Here is an 18,801-nt window from a genome sequence, read left to right on the forward strand (position 1 = left end):
TTTGACATCAGAGGATACATTTTCTGAGCTTCACAGAAGTTTTAGCTGCTCAACTACCATTAAAGTCAATTGGATCATGTGGCTAAAGCAAGGTATAACAATTGGAAAATGCACTCCAGGGTTAAACTGCTGTACTTGAGCTATTAGATTGAAAGAGTTATCCATCTTCCAAAACACAACCTGCATTGCCACAGCATGGTGTCCCCTATTCATCACCTCCAGACAATTATAGCTGCATTCAGCCCTGGTGTAAATGAAGTTGCCGTATCATTTGAAACATGCAGCTTAAGCCAGAGCTGGATCTGTCCCACACAGAGCTTCTGAGTTTTCAGTCCAAAAGAGGCCCAGGGATGGGGGTGATTGGCACTGGTTTGTGAGAATCACAAGAGAGAGGGAAAAGGAGCTATTAAAAAAAAAAGAAAAAGAAGAGACTCCCACTTGAAAACTGGATATGGCTTTTGCTCAGTGGGATGCAAACATTGCACGCAGCTTGGCCGAAGGAAGAACCAAGTTTGTGGTCCTTCCCCGCACCTATGCATTCAGACCATCCTCTTCATCACGGTGCCTGCTGGCATCAAGAGCTTCAAGAATAAAGCTTTTCACGAAGCCACCACTGCTGCGGGTGACACAGCTGTCATCTCTGCCCTCTGGGCTGGGCATCAGACAAGTTTTAAAGACTTAGGATGAACTTCAGTTCACCTTCAGAGAAGGCAAAAACTCTGTTAAATATGTTTTTGAAGAAGCTGGTATGCGAGATGGTAAGACGGTTTTCTTCTTGGATTTTTCTGAGTGAACAAATGACCATGACAATACACTGCATTTTTACAGAGTGTACTTAATTGCACAGCAACAGCAGGATGGTAGTATTTTCCGAAACCTTCTCCCACCTGAATGATATCCACACAGGCCTCCCAGCGAATAAGCCACAGGCCTCAAGCAGATTGTATCTCACTTTCCTAAAATGAGAGAGGCAGAACTAATCAAGGAATAATCTGCAGTAGGCCACAGTAGCCAATTAACTAACTCCTAGCAGTTGGTAAAATAACCCTTGTGAGAGAAAGAAGGTAATGAGGCTATCATGTCAACTTTACAGTGTGATCCCATGGTGTCTGAAAATATAAAATAGTTTTATTCTCATTTTCTGTACATTTTCCAGTACATTTCCTACCATAAAATCAAATAATGTGCCAATAAATACAGTATTTAAAGTTTCATCACTTAATATGCTAACATTCAGGCTGGAGATGCTGTGGGCAAGCCAAAGAGTAATGCACTGCCATACCTGGAAGGAACCAAATTCTTTTGCTTCTCGCAGGGATAATTGCTTAGGTGGTAACAAGCATTGTCCCTGTCTTGACCTGTGCTCTTCCACTCTGTTGTGTTCATGTGTAATGTCTTACTCTTGGTTTAGCTTGAATGTCTCTAAAGGCAAGTTCATCCTTTAGCAATTTCTATAATACTGCTTCTCCCTGAAGCTGGTGATACCACAGTAGAGATATCAGTAATGAGCCAGGCACTCTTCCCTTGGGAAAGTCCCTGGTGATAGGGATGGAGGAAGCAGTCTTGGCTAGCAAGTATCTCTGTATCAATAACTCTGGAATATCTGATAGGAAATTCAACATCTTTTCGTGCTTTTTTCACTGTCCCCCATGGAATAGCTCAGTTGAAATCTCACTGCCAGTTTCAATGCTAAGGGCAGGATCTCTCCCGGCACTAAGATGTCCTCTAAATGACCTGTGCAATATTGGATTTTGGAAATGACTGTAGATGGTATATGATTTCGAGGCAAACAACACTATCACGATTTCCATGAAAACAGTGAGCAAGGTTTTAAGCGTGGATCTGAACCGAGTGCTGTATGTTAACAGAAGCAGCGATGTACACCCTGCTCCAACAGACTTGCGGTCTGCATACCTGTTGCAGAAAACACGTGGAAAGGGTTGCTGCAAAATGTGCAGGTTTATTAAAAAATGGATGACAGGTCTGAGACTGGAAGGCAGATTTCCTGATTCACAGTCTGCTGCTCTGTCCGTCATGTCTCATTTCTGCAAAGGAGACTCTGGGTGGACAAAGGTGCCGTATTCCCACCAGACTGCACACACAACATCTGACCTGTGGGACTGACAGCTGGCTGTGCTAATTTACTTGAATCCAGCCACATGCAAAAATTATTGCTTTTCAGCATAAGATAGCATATGCATGGCAGCAACCTTTTGGGAATCAGCTGAATTGCTCTGCTGTTACCTGCTGGACTATAAATGCATAGCAGAAGGGCTGGAAAGCCTCAAACCCTACTCCTTTAAGTAACCACATGTCTAGCACCACACTGAAATGAATGATGGGTCCCCTCCACACACTCCAGTCTATGTTTAAACAGGGTTTGGGGATCATATCGACAGTTTCTAGCTGCTGACAGTGAAAAGGAAGGAAAAGGAAAAGATTGGCTTGATCTAGTTCAGTTTACAAATCCCCCAACTGCCAGATTATTTATTTCAGAGGCTTTGATAATGTGGTTTAATCCTGTTCACCTTTAGTTCTACTTCAGTTTTTTATTATTGGGACCAGTGCTGTTTAACATCTCTGTTGGTGACATGGACAGTGGGATCAAGAGCACCTTCAACAAGTTTGCCGATGACACCACGCTGTGTGGTTTGGTCAACACGCTGGAGGGAAGGGGCACCATCCAGAGGGACCTTGACAGGCTGGAGAGGTGGGTCTGTGTGAAACTCATGAAGTTCAACAAGGCCAAGTGCAAGGTCCTGCACATGGGTCAGGGCAATCCCAAGCACAAATACAGACTGGGCAATGAGTGGATTGAGAGCAGCCCTGAAGAGAAGGACTTGGGGGCGGGTCTTGGTTAATGAGAAGCTCTACATGACCCGGCTGTGTGTGCTTGCAGCCCAAAAAGCCAGCTGTATCCTGGGCTGCATCCAAAGCAGCATCACCAGCAGGTCGAGGGAGGGGATTCTGCTCCGCTCTGGTGAGACCCCCCCTGCAGTACTGCGTCCGGATCTGGGGTCCCCAACATAAGAAGGACATGGACCTGTTGGAGCAAGTCCAGAGGGGGGCCACGAAGATGATCCGAGGGCTGGAGCACCTCTCCTATGAGGACAGGCTGAGAGAGTTGGGGTTGTTCAGCCTGGAGAAGAGAAGGCTCCGGGGAGACCTTACAGCATCCTTCCAGTACCTAAAGGGGGCTACAGGAAAGCTGGGGAGGGACTTTTTACAAGGGCCTGTAGGGATAGGACAAGGGGTAATGGCTTTAAACTGAAGGAGGGTAGATTTAGATTAGATGTAAGGAAGAAGTTCTTCACTGTGAGGGTGGCGAGGCACAGAACAGGTTTCCCAGAGAAGCTGTGGCTGCCCCATCCCTGGCAGTGTCCAAGGCCAGGTTGGATGGAGCTTTGGGCAACCTGCTCTGGTGGAAGGTGTCCCTGCCCATGGCAGGAGGTTGGAACTGGATGATATTTCAGGTCCCTTCCAACCCAAACCATTCTATCATTCTGTGATTCTATTAAACAAGAAAATTACAAAAAAACTTTATGTCCCCTCCATAATTGCCTTCTCAAAAAAAAAAAAAAAAAATCGCAGTCAAAATTATTTCAGATTTGTCAACTGCAAGCTACAGATGGTCATGGTGTAAGACGTAGCTTCACATCATTACAACAACTGATCAATAGATGATTAAAATGCTAGTTTAATTTCAAAGCTATTGTCTCCATTTCCTTCATGTCAGAAAGGTTCTCACATGTGAAGGTAAGCCTTAGCTGGAGGGTGTGTGTGGAGTCTGATGTGTAGAATGACATGTTGATTATAGAGAGGATAATTAGAAGAGCATTTAATGAATCTCAAGAGCCAGAGCTCAAACGCCATGGGTCACAGGTTTTATAACCCGTGGTCTTGTGATGAAGGCTTTTTACCACAATTGCCTGTTTTGCTGGTGGTTCAATCCAATTATATTTTAAAAGCATGCAAGAAACATGTCAAAACTATTTGCCTGACTGCACTGGAATGGGCTCTGCACGGGGACAGATTTTCTTCTTTGTATCTCCGTTCTGGGAAAGGTGTAGATAACTCAAGAAAAACATCACAACTCTGAAAACATGTTTAGATCAACCTTCTGCAGAGCTTGAGGGCTTTATTTTGTAATTTCTTACAAATCCAAACAATAAATATTATATAGAAAGGAATGATAATAAAATGGGTTAATTTAATACTGCATCAGCTTCTCAATAGCAAATTGATTCATATAATAAACGTTATATGACACAAGTTATAGAATTTGGCATAAGACAAAAGTATCTTATTTATAAAGAAAAATTAATATAATCAAGGTCAGGTCTAATCTGATCCATAGCTATTATTTTAAATGATGTGGAGGGTTAGTATATATCACTTGCATTCAGTCTAGAATCAATGGATTTCAGTTTATTTGTTGCATTTGTCCATTATAGTGAAGACATATGCTTTAAGTAGGTGGGAGACAAGTGCTTGGGTTCTTCTCTGTATGAGAAAATGCATGGTATAATGTAATTATACTGGCAAAATTACTGGCAAACAGAGTAATGTGCTGTATTTCTGCACCTTACTGCCCTAAGACACTATCCATGGATGTCATCCTGTCGCTTACAAAACCGGCTCTAGGGAAATTGTCCCTCTGCAAAGAGAAAAGAAGAAAGAGTTGGAAAGCAGAATATGTTTGGGTGAAATAAAACATGCTTTTGCGTCAAACTACCTGGGAGCAACATTTCTCTTAATCAGAGTCAACGCCTGGAGGCTCGTTTGGATATTTTGTGTTGCACCACAAAAATGACAGCTCTTGTCTTCCAGCACAAAGCTCTAGAAAAGAAGAGCATGTGTTTATTTATGGAAAATAAATGAAAGACAATTTAAACCAAATACCAGTATGTATCACATCCACGATCATTTAATTTGTTCTTGCCTCAAATACTGTTTGGAGGAGTGCATTTCATTCACTGTCAAGTCAGCACAGGTGTATCATGATTGACCAAGGGTGGAGTCACTGCTGCTTTGGGATCTGTAGCACTGCTTACGAGGATGAAAAGGGATTTTCATTGTTAATCTCTACCCTATTAGATTTTTGGTCCAAATTTTGGAAAAGCATCCCAGGAGACTGTGATTTAACTGAAGGAATAGCCATATTCCTCTCAGTCTGTGAATGAATATTGACACAAACATTCAAAACATCTCTAACCCATTTAGAGACTGATAACTTCAAAACTTCCAATAAAAAAGTTCAATTTACGGCTATTATCTTACAGCCTTAGGAAGCCAGAGAGATGTATTTATTGCAGCTCTTCAGTGGCAACACTTGAGAATTTAAACAATTATGAAGCAAGCAATATTGTGTGGTCACTTGCAATACCGTAGAAGTGGTCTTGATGACCCCTGAGGTCCCTTTTATTCCTTTGTTCCTAATCTAACAGCAAATGCAATTTTTTTTTTTTTTCTTCTTCTTCTTTTTTAGTTTAGAACTGTTTTTCTTGAACAACCTTAGGGGTGCATTGTGAAGACAATGAAGGCGGAGAAGGTTTGTTTGCCACCCAGCTGGCAAGCGTGGACATCCAGACGTGCCTCTGAAAGCCTTCACTCCTGTGTGGAGGCTTCAGACACGTTGCTGCGACTTTTCTCTTTGCCCTGACTCACCACAAAGAGGAGTCCACTTGCCTGATTGTCTAACCAGCTTTTGCAAGTTGTCTTTCTTTTCGGAGGCAGACTGCAAAGAGCGGCTGGGGGCTGCAAACGGTAGTTTGTGCATGCCCAGTGTGGGAGCAGAAACGCAAAACTGCGTCTTCCAGCAGCTCCTAGCGAACATGCGGTACAGCTGGCTCTAACGTTTGAAGCACAAGGATCTTACAGAGCCTCCAAAAGCACAGCTGGGAGGGTCTGAAACTGCGGGATGAGAGGATCTATCACTGAAGCTGTATTCCATAGGAGAGGGATTTTTGCTCTCTCATGTGCTGGAGGCGTGCATATGCTTTTCTGTTTAGCAATGGTGATAGAAAGTATTCAGTCTCTTTAAAGGGAAAAATAAAAATTGATAAATTGCCCCATGATTTACAACTGAATCGAATCACTGGTGTATAATTTTCACAGTTTGTGCATAAGTACTGTCAGGAAGGGAGAAATTGGCTTTACCACTATCATTAAAGTCTTATGTAATGAATCACATGAGGTATCAGGAAATGGTATAATATACTTTATTTATTATCAGCTTAGATGAATAGATTTCTTGGTGTAACTGCAGAAATCTTGAATAGGACTCAGTCACTGTGAAATCTTATTCCTCCAGACTTTGCCAGTCCATTTGTGTGCACTTGGGATACTGCAGTTTTTACTGTAATAGAAGGCAAGAAGAAAGCCTTACAAGCTGCCCTCCTTGCCTTGTACAAAACGCCTTCTTCCTCTGTAGTGTTTCAGGACAAATACTGAAGCTCCATTTCAAAATTTGCCCTGACCTAAACAGCGTCTGAAAGTCAGCCCAGACTGTGGCTTTCCACTAATCAGAAGAAAAAACCCCTTATAGGAATTAAGACCATTCCCAAGGGCTGTGCAACACCTTAAAACACTGAATGGCAGGTGTCAATTATTCTTTGCAAAGGGACCCACATGCGAAATACTGAGAAACCAGAGTCGGAGTTGCATCGAAGGGAATTTAAACATTTGCTTATGAGAAGGTAGCCTGGAGGGAGTAAGGTCTTTTGTTGCCAGAATTCCCATTGAAATGAGGAGATTGGAGTTTTTTAGGCTCTTTCTCCCTCCGGGTAGCTGTCAAAGCCCATTTGTCTTTGCTGCTGGCATCATTCAGGAATACACGACTTCATAAACAACCTTCAAGGTCTGAAGTGTTTGGCACTGTTGGAAAACATTTTCAATGGGTTGTATTGCCTACCTTTGACATCAGTAATGCATTCATTATTACAAACCACACAAATCATCAACCAAATCACATTTTATGTCTGCCTAGAAGTCAAAGCTTTCACCTTTCTAGTATGAGTATATTTTTCTACATATGAATAAGAATGTTCATTGATGAGTTACTTCAAATACCCACCAAATATGGACACGTACACTAAATGAAAGCTTATTTATAAAACCACACAGGTTGTGATTCATCTTCCATAACTTTGGCTGAAAAAATCAAATAACTTTCCCCAGCAAGTCATCCGACCTCCCTTCATAATGGGCAGGAGAGTCAGGGACCTCTGGAGAAGGAGTCATCCTGCTCTGCAGGTGAGTTATCCATCTTTTAGACACTGACCTTCGAACAGCAGAAATTGCTGTGGGATGAACCCCCTCTCTCTAGACTCCCTAAAGAAGATAGGTGCAGATATGGCACAACTCACATGCACACAACTGTCCCTAAATTTCAATAAGGTTTTTTTTTAAAGCTGGAAAACACAGCCCTTCATGTTAAGGCTAGGAAAAAATTCCTGGCTCAGGCCCCTTGGGACAGTCTTCATCTGTTCATCTCAATATGTGTCCTCATAAAATCATGCAACGTTTTTCTCCATTTCACTCACAGGACAGACTGCTCTCCACCGGCTGAGCAGATATTCTACATTTTGTTTTCTCTTGTTTCTTAGTGTGTCAGCCAGGCTCGATTTGCTCCACACATTTCAAACCTTGTGCTGAAGAATTATTAATTTCCTGTAGGCTTTTTCTCTGATGCATCTTGCTACAGTTCACAAATTCAATCTGGCTATTTTCTAGCCACCTCGGTGTGATAAGAAGCAATTATTAACCCTTGTTTTCAGACAGGGAAGTGAGGCCCAGTGAGACTATAGATACAGTTATTCACTGATTTTGGATACCCAGGCTAGGATATTGGAGTTGATATTTCAGGGTGCTTAGCTGGGTTTAGCAGTTTTTACTGAAAGTGCAATTCCCTCCGACTTCAGCTGCAGTTGTGAATACTCAGCGTATTTGCAAACCAATTGCTAGGGTCTCACTCTGGTACCTGGAAAATGAGGACTGCATAAACAGTGACCACCTGCAGAAAATGTGGGAGCTGAGGTAATTTGATGAAAAAAACATAGATTCCCAAGCGCAGAGCCTAATTTTAGGTACCTGGTGTGAAGACCAAAAGCTAAACCAGAGAACGAGATACCCTCATGTTCTCTTAAGTACCTTAAGTCTGAGCAGTCCTTATTCACAGCCCAGCCAAGAGAAAAAACCTGAGATCAAGGCTGATGTCCTGAATCCCACCTTTCTTTGGGCTTACTCATGAATTCAGCATTTTGCACCTACCTGTGCTCCTAATTTGCTGGATTCTGCCTAAACGTGCCCTGAGACCGTGTGCCACCGTGTTCAGGAGAGGAAGAGGCAAAGGGTTGCCAAGATTGCAGCATTCTCGTGTGGAGGGAGAGCTTTCACCAGGCAACACCAGAGACATGTCTGAGTCTCTTGGCAGCCTGATGGGACTTAAATACCTGCTCCCTAACTCTATTTGGTTTTAACAACCAGGCGTATGAACCCCTAGAATTAGATAAATCCAAACCCCAGTTAAATACAGATTCTTTAACTGGGTTCATCCTTTCGACAGCCTCATAGAAATATTAACGTTACAGAAAATGCTGTATATTGGCAGAACAGCTGTTCAGAATCCTTTATTAGGAATCATGGATTAAATTTTCTAACAAAAGCCAAATCCTATGCTGTTCCTTTATTTACAGCTGATCTTTTTGGCTTTGAAAACAAGATAAAGCATAGATGTCAAGGAACTCTTATCCAGAAAGCATTACTTTTCTCTGTGAACATGATATTTTAATCCATAAACTACATAATATGTATGTGCATTTCAAGTAACAGTAATTGATTAGTAACTTCATGATGTGCTTAGTATATGACTTGTCCTATTGATTAATGTTGCAGTAACAACATCACCAGAATCACAATGTTGCTAAAGATAACTTTGAAAAGATCACAGTCCGGTGTTGCTACTGTTTTATAAATAGACGTGATGCTAGAAAAATCTCCATTACCTCATTTACAAACATTTCAGACAAATATATATGTGTTCTGCAAAATTGATTGGCCTGATTGGTCTGTTAGAAGTTATAACGTAAACTTTGTTCCTTTAAACTGGTCCAAAGCACTTGAATGAGTCTGGGAAATGTTTTTTTTTTTCTTATCATTACCTCTTCCCTTCCCCTTCTTTTACTTTGCTCCCCCTCATACCATGTGGTGGTGTGGCCTAGCAGTGGAAACATTCTTCTTTTAACCTTCTCATTAAAAAAAAAAAAAAAAAAAAAAAATAAGACAAAACCTTAAGCAATTCAAACGAAGTGCTTTACTGTGAAGTGCCAGACAGCCAGGGAGAAGTGGTACTGCCATTTCCACGCATGCAGGCAGTGAGATGCCTTGACGTGAGCTGGGCTAAGCAGCAAAGAAACTGCCCGGTGGATGCCTTGCAGTCCCCTTGCAGGGCTGCAAGACTCCACTAGTGCTGCTTAATCAGACTAGCTACACCGATGTCCACAGGTGATACTGATGTACAGCCGCAGGAGCTGCTGCCTTTACCGTGCAAAATAAGTCTCTGTTTTCTTGCTTACATGGCATCCAGGTGAACTTTCTTCCCTGGGAATATTCTGGCAATGAGCCATCGAGTTGATCCTGTTCCCAGGGAAATGCTTCCTCCCATTCGTGGGCATTCGTCGTGTTCTCAGGTGGTGCTGATGAGCCAAATCTCAGGCTGATTTGGGGCAGCCAAATCAGTTGCACGCACTTTTGATGGGATGGGGGTATTACGTGGATTATTGCTTTTAACTGTCCCTTCAGGGGGCTTCCCCAAGGGGATTAGTTAGAGTGTCCTGGCATCAATTACAGCCAGGGGACAGATCATAGACTATCGCAAAGACCCAGAGCTCTTTGCCCTTAGATAGCCACAGGAACAAAGGGAAAGAAAAGGATTTTGGTTTTCTGTTTTAAAAGTCAAAGCTTTTGAACAAAACCCGCCACTGATAAATAATCAGTGTTTATTCCAAAGGCACAAAGAGAAATGAGGTTTGTTAATGCTAATTGCGAATGAAAACTCCCAACACTGTCAGCTTTCTGTATTGGGACATGAATGACGTGAAGGCTGTGCATCAGTCAGAGCTATTTTTCTTCAAGTTTTTCTACAAGTATTATTATTATAACTGATCCAAACAAAAGTCTTTGGAAGGGAAGAGGTAAGTGAGAGTAATGGTGAGGGATCTTTCAATTTCTCTTAGGTCCTGTTGTGTTTCTAAGTCTATCACCCTCAGATTTACTTGGAGATGGAGACAAATGCCAAAGAGATGAAGAAACCTAGACAGTAGTTGAGGGCATCTTTCATTCCTTCTTCATTGTGCTTTTTTCATTAAAACAAAAATAAGGGAAATTAATCAGTTTGTATGTATCAAGGAAATCTGCACAAATCCAGATTCAAGGTTTCTTTTGTTGTGTAAGGCCTGGCACCCCACTCATCCACAATCGCAGGCTTTGAGAAGTGTCTGGGACAGGAAAAGTAACTACAGCTTTAGACAAAACCATGCTGGTATCCCACTGGAGTTGTGGGGTTTTCAGCCTTGTCCTCAGGTCAGCCAGCCTGCCTGACTAAATGCACCCCAGCAAAGGCTTAGAGAGGAGCCCAACATGAGATTCCTTCTTGTCCTGAGGGAACAATGTTGACTTTCTAAGCTTTGAAACTTTTGGCAAGGGGGATTACCCACTCCTAAAAGTAGCACTCTGTAGGGCTAAGTAGTCACCGGGTCAAAGTATGTGTCAAAGAAAATATTCTTTGGGCATCTGTTGGGCTCTTTTCTAGAAACTTTTCCATTAGCAACCTGGTTTTAGAAGGCTTTAAGAAAATATGAAACCGAGAAGAGTTTTTATCATTCTGTCACCAGGGTGCTTTGTCAAACTTATACAAGCACAGGCAATACATGACTTTCTACATTATTTTCCAGTGAAAAGTGAAATGGCTTTATGGATCTTTTCTTCAGGATGGGTGGAGGGTTGTAAAAAGGAACAGTTGTAGCTGCTGACATGTGAAGGTGGGCTGTAAAGAGTAGAAGTAGAAATCTGCTCTGAACAGGTTTAAGCAATAAGAGACCCTACAGGGAACTGTCAGGATGGACAGAAACTACTTTCTGACAAGTAGGCTCTGGAAAAGATGCAGAAGAGAAATGGTGAGAAGATGCCCAAGATAAATGGGAAAAAAAGATATGACAGCTCTGCCTAGTCAGTGAATCATGGAGAATACACAGGGAATAATTATGCATTGGCATGGAGATGAACTATAGAACAATTTATTCTGTTTTTTTGCATGGCTTTTACAAACTCTAAATTCATAGTCTGAGTCCTTCAAATCAGACAAGGTCTCATAGCACAGTTTCATCAACCAGTGATGCTGCACGGCAGAGATGAGGCTGTTACACTGTGCTATGAACTTTGTGGTCAGGTTACTGGATTAAATTTGAATAGAGAATTAGGAAAGGGTCATGTCTGCTCCCTCTGGGCTATGTTAAATACAAGACACAATCACATGCAACAGCTTCACATTGGTACCAGCCCTGTACCTACACGCGGGCAATAACACAATTTCCAGCTCTTATCTCATAAATTATTAGAAGCATCAGCTTCCTTCCAAAAGGCTGGAAGAAGCAGACTTTGGTTTTAGGTTCCCTCAATTCTGCAGATTACTATTTTGGACCCAATTGTTCCTCAACACAGTCAGTGGTAATTCTTGATTATTTCAGATTAAATAGCACCAAAATTTCACTGCTCATTACTGCAAAATTTGCCCTCACAACACCCACAAGCAAAGGAATATCACAATCAAAAACCTGAGCCATTGTGCCTCTGGGTTGAATATTTTAAGGCATTTGAAAACAGGAGCACATTGGGGATTTCATATGCACTCAACCTGTCAAAACTCCCACTAAATACTGTTACACACATCTCAGTCATGTTAAAAAATAGTGTTCAATAGTGTAGTGACTAATATTGTCAACAATATCTATACAGACAGACAAAGTAATCAACAGTTAGGGTTATCCTACACTCGATGGTCAATGTAGGACAACATAACGGGATTTTTGTTTTCCACATGCTGCTTCATCTGTCTTCCAGAATCTTAATTCCCTTAGAAAAAGAGTCCATCAAGAGCTGCAGCAAAGGCACTTCATTACGTTTCTCCTTGGTGATGGTGTCTGTTCCTTTTAAAAACTGTTCAGCAAGTGATCATTTTTTTGAAAAGTAAATGGATTTTTGGTTTTGTTGTTATATTTTAATTGAATGTAGTGTGTTACAACAGCCCTTCAACGGATAAAGAAGAGGACTTATTTTTACCCTAGTCTGGGTACAAACCTGTCCTTAACATGTTCCACCATTCCCATAATGTCCTGCTTTCCAGCACAGTAGCTGGACTGTTAGGTATCATTTTTTTTCCTAATTGCAATGAATAGTGATGACAAAACCAGGGACTGCAGTTTGGTTCCTTGATGAAACCCATTTTTAAGCTCAAATATTGGTTCCAATTCAGCTTCAAGCATGAACTATGTCAAAATTTGTCACAGCACTGCTGCACAAAGGCTGATACTTTATGTGCAAAAGTGGACTGCAGGATGGACTGCAGTTTTGATTCAGGAAACATAGTCCTCAAACCGGTTTGGTTTTGGTTTTGTTGTTTGGTTGGTTTTTTTATGTTTTGGGTTTGGTTTTTTTCTCCCCCATAAAACTCTATGGAAAAGAGTGAAGACTTTCTTCTCTCAGCCTCCCAACCTCACCCATCTACTTGGGACAGGTTCTGCTACTAGAAAGGAGAAAGTGGGACTTACACTCACCTGACTTACCATCTAGATGATCAGATCAGATGTGATCTTCCTCCAAATACCATCACAAATAACTGTTCTTTCAGCAAATTTCATACTTAACTTTAAACACATGAATTATCCCGCCTCTGCTCAGCAAAATCTCACAAGCAGGTGCTCAGATCCTGAAGAAGTTGAGTCTTTGCCTGAATTAAGCATGAATATGCATAACGGTTGAACAATTTGGCTTTCAGTATAGGATTATGCAAATTGCAGATTACACGCACAAATGAATTGCCACTCCTTGATTCACAATTAATCACTTCAACCGTTTCTCCATCTGCTTTTGTTCCACTTTTATTGTTTCTTTCATTTCTCTAGTATATCAATCTGCACTTTTCTGCAGGGAAATGGTTGCATTAACTCAGCCTTGAAAATAGAAAGCATGTCTTTTCCACTACAAATTCCAAACTTTTGAAAATGTGAGATCCTATTTCTCAGGAAAAAGATTTTTCTCTGAAATCAACAGAGAAATTCCTCCCCTCTCTAGGTCAGGGAACTTCCCAAAGGGGACAGATGAAGCAGCAGAGGTGATCAAGCAGAGGTACTTCAGCCCAAGCAACAGAAGAGGCTTCATGCCAAATGCAACATGCAATTAGCATTCAAAGTCAGAAAAGCTGGCTGCATCAGAAAAATGTCATTTAAACCTCCGCATGCACCTGTCAGGCCAACAGTACCTCTCTGAGATTTATGATCTGTAAACTACCCAGAGAATTAGTTGCTCTGTATTTCAAATTGCAGCACATTGAAACACTTTCTCTCTCTCCTCTTTTTCTCCTTACTTATCTTCGGCTCGCTTCACCTATGTGTGTGATATTTCTAATCTGCCTTGAGTTCTTCTCGTGCTTAAGTTCACTTGGCCCTTGCAGTTGAGGCTCTCAACATCAGCCAGGAAGGTTCAGTCTTTACTCGGATGAGTCACTAATAATAATGATGGTAGGAGGGAGAGAAGAGTGGGATCTTGGCTGGAAAACGAAGGTTTGGGGATAATAACTGAGTGCAGTTAAGGCTCAAGTGGTTCAGCAGCTGGCTCAGTACACCCATTATGGCAAAGAGGCTGCTGCTATGCTGTAACTAGCACAGTAATTTATCTGTAGGTGCCTGGTATTCAGCGTACATCTTTTCATCCATATGGAATAACTGTGCATTTGTTCAGGGGGTGCTTTCTTAAAGTATGGATTGCTTTGATTTGTTAAAGTACGGGTTGCTTTCAGTTTGCAAAGGATAGGTTGCTTTCAGTTGTTAAAAGTATAGGTCTTCCTGTCTGCTGTGGAAGGCATGAGCAGTTTCTTTTGCATTTGATCAAAGAAAGAACAGTTATGGTAGCACCAAAACTTCACGGGTAGCGTTCAAGAGCTTGCACTCACATGGACAGTGCCAACGAGCACCGTTGTCTACCTGGATGGACGCAGGGCACTCGAAGAATTGGTCCCCATAGACCACTGGCTCTGCCAGCTTGTCACCGGTTCAAACGCAGTGCAAGTTTCTAACAGAAAGAGCTGCATCTTTAATGCTCGGACAGGTCCATGAGAGGTGCTAATTTTTGCCTAAGACCATGTTGTCCCAATTCCTGAGTCACGTGGCACCTGAGACGGGCACCTCTCCTACCACGGGAGCTGGCGGACTGCTGCCAGGTGGGTGTCTCCTACACGAAGGTTTGTGACACCCAAGGCCATGCATTGAGAAGCAGTGCTGGAAAATGAGAAGTAAGGGTTATTTTTCTTTCTACTTAGGGGAAAGTTAAACAGCTTCTCTGCTTCAAGATGGTGAATAAGTTTTCAATAAGGCTTTCCATAAGAGCTTGCACCTGCTTTTGAAGAAAAAAAGAAATCAATAATTCTTTCTGGCTACTGTCTATATTAATGGTGGGAAAAATTGTATTTATTGGTGTATCAATTAACACAATTAACTAGCTAATGGCCTGACATACCCTTCTGTGCTCAGGAGATTTGACTATTGCCTACTTTCATTAGATTTTCTGAAACATGTGATGTGGCCTTTCCTATAAAGGGAGGAGTTAGGATTCTGCATGGACATCCCCTCTGATTCTTTGTGTTACCCAAGGAACCCAGGGTATCTAATGAAGGTCATTACAGCTGTCTTGGCTAGACTTTTGTTATTAAGAGGATAAATATGTGTGGGATTCTCTCTTTCCTCTGATGTAATCAAACTAGTCAAGAGTGCTGAGTAAAAGATAAATATTCTTGCATTCTTTTAAGTGCTTTTGCATTACTACAGCAAGTGCCTCAGAGAGTTATGGTTTAACTGCCCTCCATGATAAAGAAGTGTTTCTACATCAGACTTGCAGATGTCAAAAGTCATTGGAATATCTCTTGGTGAGAAGTTGCTGTAGCCCACTCTCTCCTTCTGCAACCGGGAGGTGGTCGGCCTGCTTCTGTCTCCGTGACAGCCAGGATTTTCAGAATCACCTCAGTGCCTGTTTCAAACGATGCTTCATGCTAAACAAGATAGAGTCAATGGCAGAAAACGTGCGTATCCCAACTCAAGAGGTACATTGACTAAAGAGACTTAAGCAAGCTGTGTTGAAAACTGTATTTCTTGAGAGTACCTTCCAAATATCTCAGGCTGGGATACCCATGACTTGCACTTGGATAGATATCCTTGAAGGAAAGTAGGGATTGCAGGTGTGGGATTGTACTGCTATTTTAATACATTGTAATTTCAGAGTGGAAGATTCCATGGAATCTACAAAATCCATCTTTGCTAGATTTTCCCCATTTCCCCATCCTATAGGCACTCTGCTTTCAGAATTGAAGACTCTGCTCATAGGTAAATAGTAGTTCTTATGTGCCTAGGGTAAAAAAAGAAAAAAACTCTTTAAGATAATTCCTCCCGTCCTGTTCTGAGCTCTAACAGTGTGGTGGCTGACCTTCCATACGGCTGTAGCCATCATCCAGGAGGTCATGAAAATCAACTGCAGATCTGAGAAGTAAAGTCACAGACTTAGAAGTGAAAGCAGATGGATCAAAAATCCCCAGATGATGATATTGATGGCATCCCTTGTCCTGGGGCGTTAGACGACTGCAGTATCAAGGAACACCTGGAGTAGTTCTTCCAAACTTGCAAGAGCAGTAGAAGGTTGGCTGTGACTCTCAACATGAAATGAATTGTGTGGCATGAGAAGCAAAAGAGAATACCCAGAGACAAATGAACTCAAATGCAGCCATGACTTTGAAATATGAAAATAAATTTATTTAAAAGGGGGAATGTTAAAATGAACATAAACCCCCGCCAATTCAGGGAAGAATTAACAAAATACTTTATATCCTGTCGCCATCTACTGGCTTTAAGCTGCAGCAGGAGAACACAGGCGAGAACAGATCGTGGAGGTTCTGTGGGAACTTGGGGAAACGCAAGGACAACTCCCGAGCATGGAAACCCCCAGGCCACCAAACCCAAGGTCATGGTGAAGCATGCTGCAGTTTGTCAGAGCTGTGAACTGCTTCCCATCCCCACCGTCATCCCAAGATACAGGGAGATGGCTGCTGCACAAAAAGAAGGCATGAGGCTGAATTTCTCTAACGGAGGGCAACTGTCACCAATGGGGTGTCCCCTTGCCAGGGCCACCCAAGGAGATCTGGTGGGAGGATGAGTTTTCATGTCAGAAGCTGGCATCTCTGCACTCATGGTTCCCTGGGTCCATGGGCATGCTGGGTGGGACATCACTGCTGTCCCCTACCGCATGTACTTCTGGAGTTTCTACTTCTACGGAAATTAGAAAACAGGACTCAAAAGGCTTTTTGGACCAAATACATTTTTCTCTTTATTTTTTGAAGTGGAATCTAAAAACTTTGTGCTTTCTTTGCCCCAAAACATAAGAGAAGAAATACAGAGCCACGCTCAGAAAAGTGTTGGTGGCAAGGCAACAACACTTCACCCACAGTCCAGTACTGGAGATCCTGGATGATTCCTTTCCTATCAGAAACTGAGCCCATATTCTCCAGGAAAGCACATAAACCATCAGCCTACATGGTACCTGCGTGAGCAGGAATATTCTCATTCACTCAACATTAAATCCTTCTAAATCATTAAGATAAGCAAACAAGCACTGGAAGTCCCTTCATGAAGCAACATTTAAATCATCAGCTTGGAGAGTGGTCTTGCCCACTTTCTCTGTCCTAGTAAACACTTCTTAAATATTTCAGACAGTCTGAAGCAATCTCAACAGGAGTGACTATTTGTCTTGAAAAGCCCTTCTAGCTAATAATTAGCTCTCTAATTAGAGCTCAGCTCATTTTCAAACCTAGTCTCTACTTACTATAAGGCCTGGATTTGTCCCAGGCTCTGAGACATCCTAAGGATGTTCCTCCGCTCAAGAATTAATCGGGTTTTTTTACCAAATAAATTATTGTAATAATTTTGGTCTTATTTAAGATCAGATAAAACAAAACACACACACCCCCAAAAGATGCATCTCATGCAATTTTAGCTGCCTACAACCTAGTAATCTATTTTAAATTATCATTTACTTTTCCTTTATAGAGAATGGAACAAAACAGATGTTGCCCAAAGATGATTCATCCCACCTATTTTCGGCATTTATCCTAAACTGGAATAAACTGCCCTGTGTAGATGCTGATCTCTTTTTGTTAACTTCAGAAGGAGCTGTTGGTTAAACCAGACCAGAACCTCTGGCAACTGACATCACGTTTGAAGAAGCCTACAGAGTATCTTTTGTTTTCTTTTTTCAATTTTAGTATTCACTGAAAATATTTCAGAGTGTAGTTGCATCCTGATGAAAGGTTGATTATATATGCATGTAGTTATAGATGAATGAATAAACTGTTGATTGGTTAAGATTAACAGTGTCCTGGTGTGAGGAAAGATGATTGAAAGTAGACCCGAAATCAACCTCGTCTTCAAAATTAGTAAACTAGTACTCTATAGACTCAATAAAATGAAATTACTTAAGTTGCATTCTAGCTTGATAGTGTCTCTAAAACATAGCAAATTGGAATACCTAGTTTTTAGACAAAGTTTCAGCTTTTCAAAATCTAAATGAAGCCATGTCTGATTTGTAAAATTCCCCTTTCTCCATCCATTCTCGTCTCCAGGGTCAGACTCCCTGTTTATGCTCCTTCCTACCTGTTCTAGGCTCTGGGCCAAAGCAAAGTTGTGTTTGCTTTAGGTATCTATCTGAATTTTCAGAATAGTGATTTGCAGGGTCAGAGGGACCCTGGGTGCCTGCTCTCTGCAGAGACAAACCTTGCACTTTGTCAGAGACCACGGAGCTATGGACACTTACACAGATCTTAATTAATCCTGAGAAAATTTGGTCTTTATATATAGCCATTTCCCAAGAATTCACTTTGCTAAGAATATATCCCTTTTTCCTAAGAATATAGTTTTCTACCACTGATGGCTAAAGGATTATCACTATATTAATTGTCTGTATGTGTGACCAGACCATTTGTCTGGTCATTTCTCTTCTGATGGGTTGGGTCGAATATTAAGTTTATTTGTGAATAGGAGGATGAGTACACGGACTCTTTATATCAGCTTGCCGTTCAAATGTGTCAGGGCTGGCTTTTCTGTTGCCAGGCTAGCCTGTGGGGCGGGAGGATGCCGTAAGGCTTTGCTGAAGGACAGAGTTACGATCCCATGGTCTCCTTCTGCCTCCCAAGCACCACTTCAGTCTGAGAACGCCATTCGGAGATGCGCTCTATTTCAAGTGGCAGCACTAGGGAAGACAATCTAAACCCGACAGGTTCACTCAACCTAAATATATAATTAAGTCCTCAAGGGATCTTCTGATTTTGATTGATTAAAGGCACTATCACTTTTATGGGTCTCCATCTTAGGGTAGCCATGGAAACATTGGCAAAAAGGGTCTTGGTGAACGGATGGACTCTGTAATGTAATTTTCTGCATAAAGCACAGATTGTCTCACTTTCAGGGATCTGTCTTTTGTGGGGGATGGTTT

The sequence above is a fragment of the Accipiter gentilis genome, chromosome 25 (genome assembly GCF_929443795.1).
Source record: "Accipiter gentilis chromosome 25, bAccGen1.1, whole genome shotgun sequence".
NCBI classification, from domain to species: Eukaryota; Metazoa; Chordata; class Aves; order Accipitriformes; family Accipitridae; genus Astur; species Astur gentilis.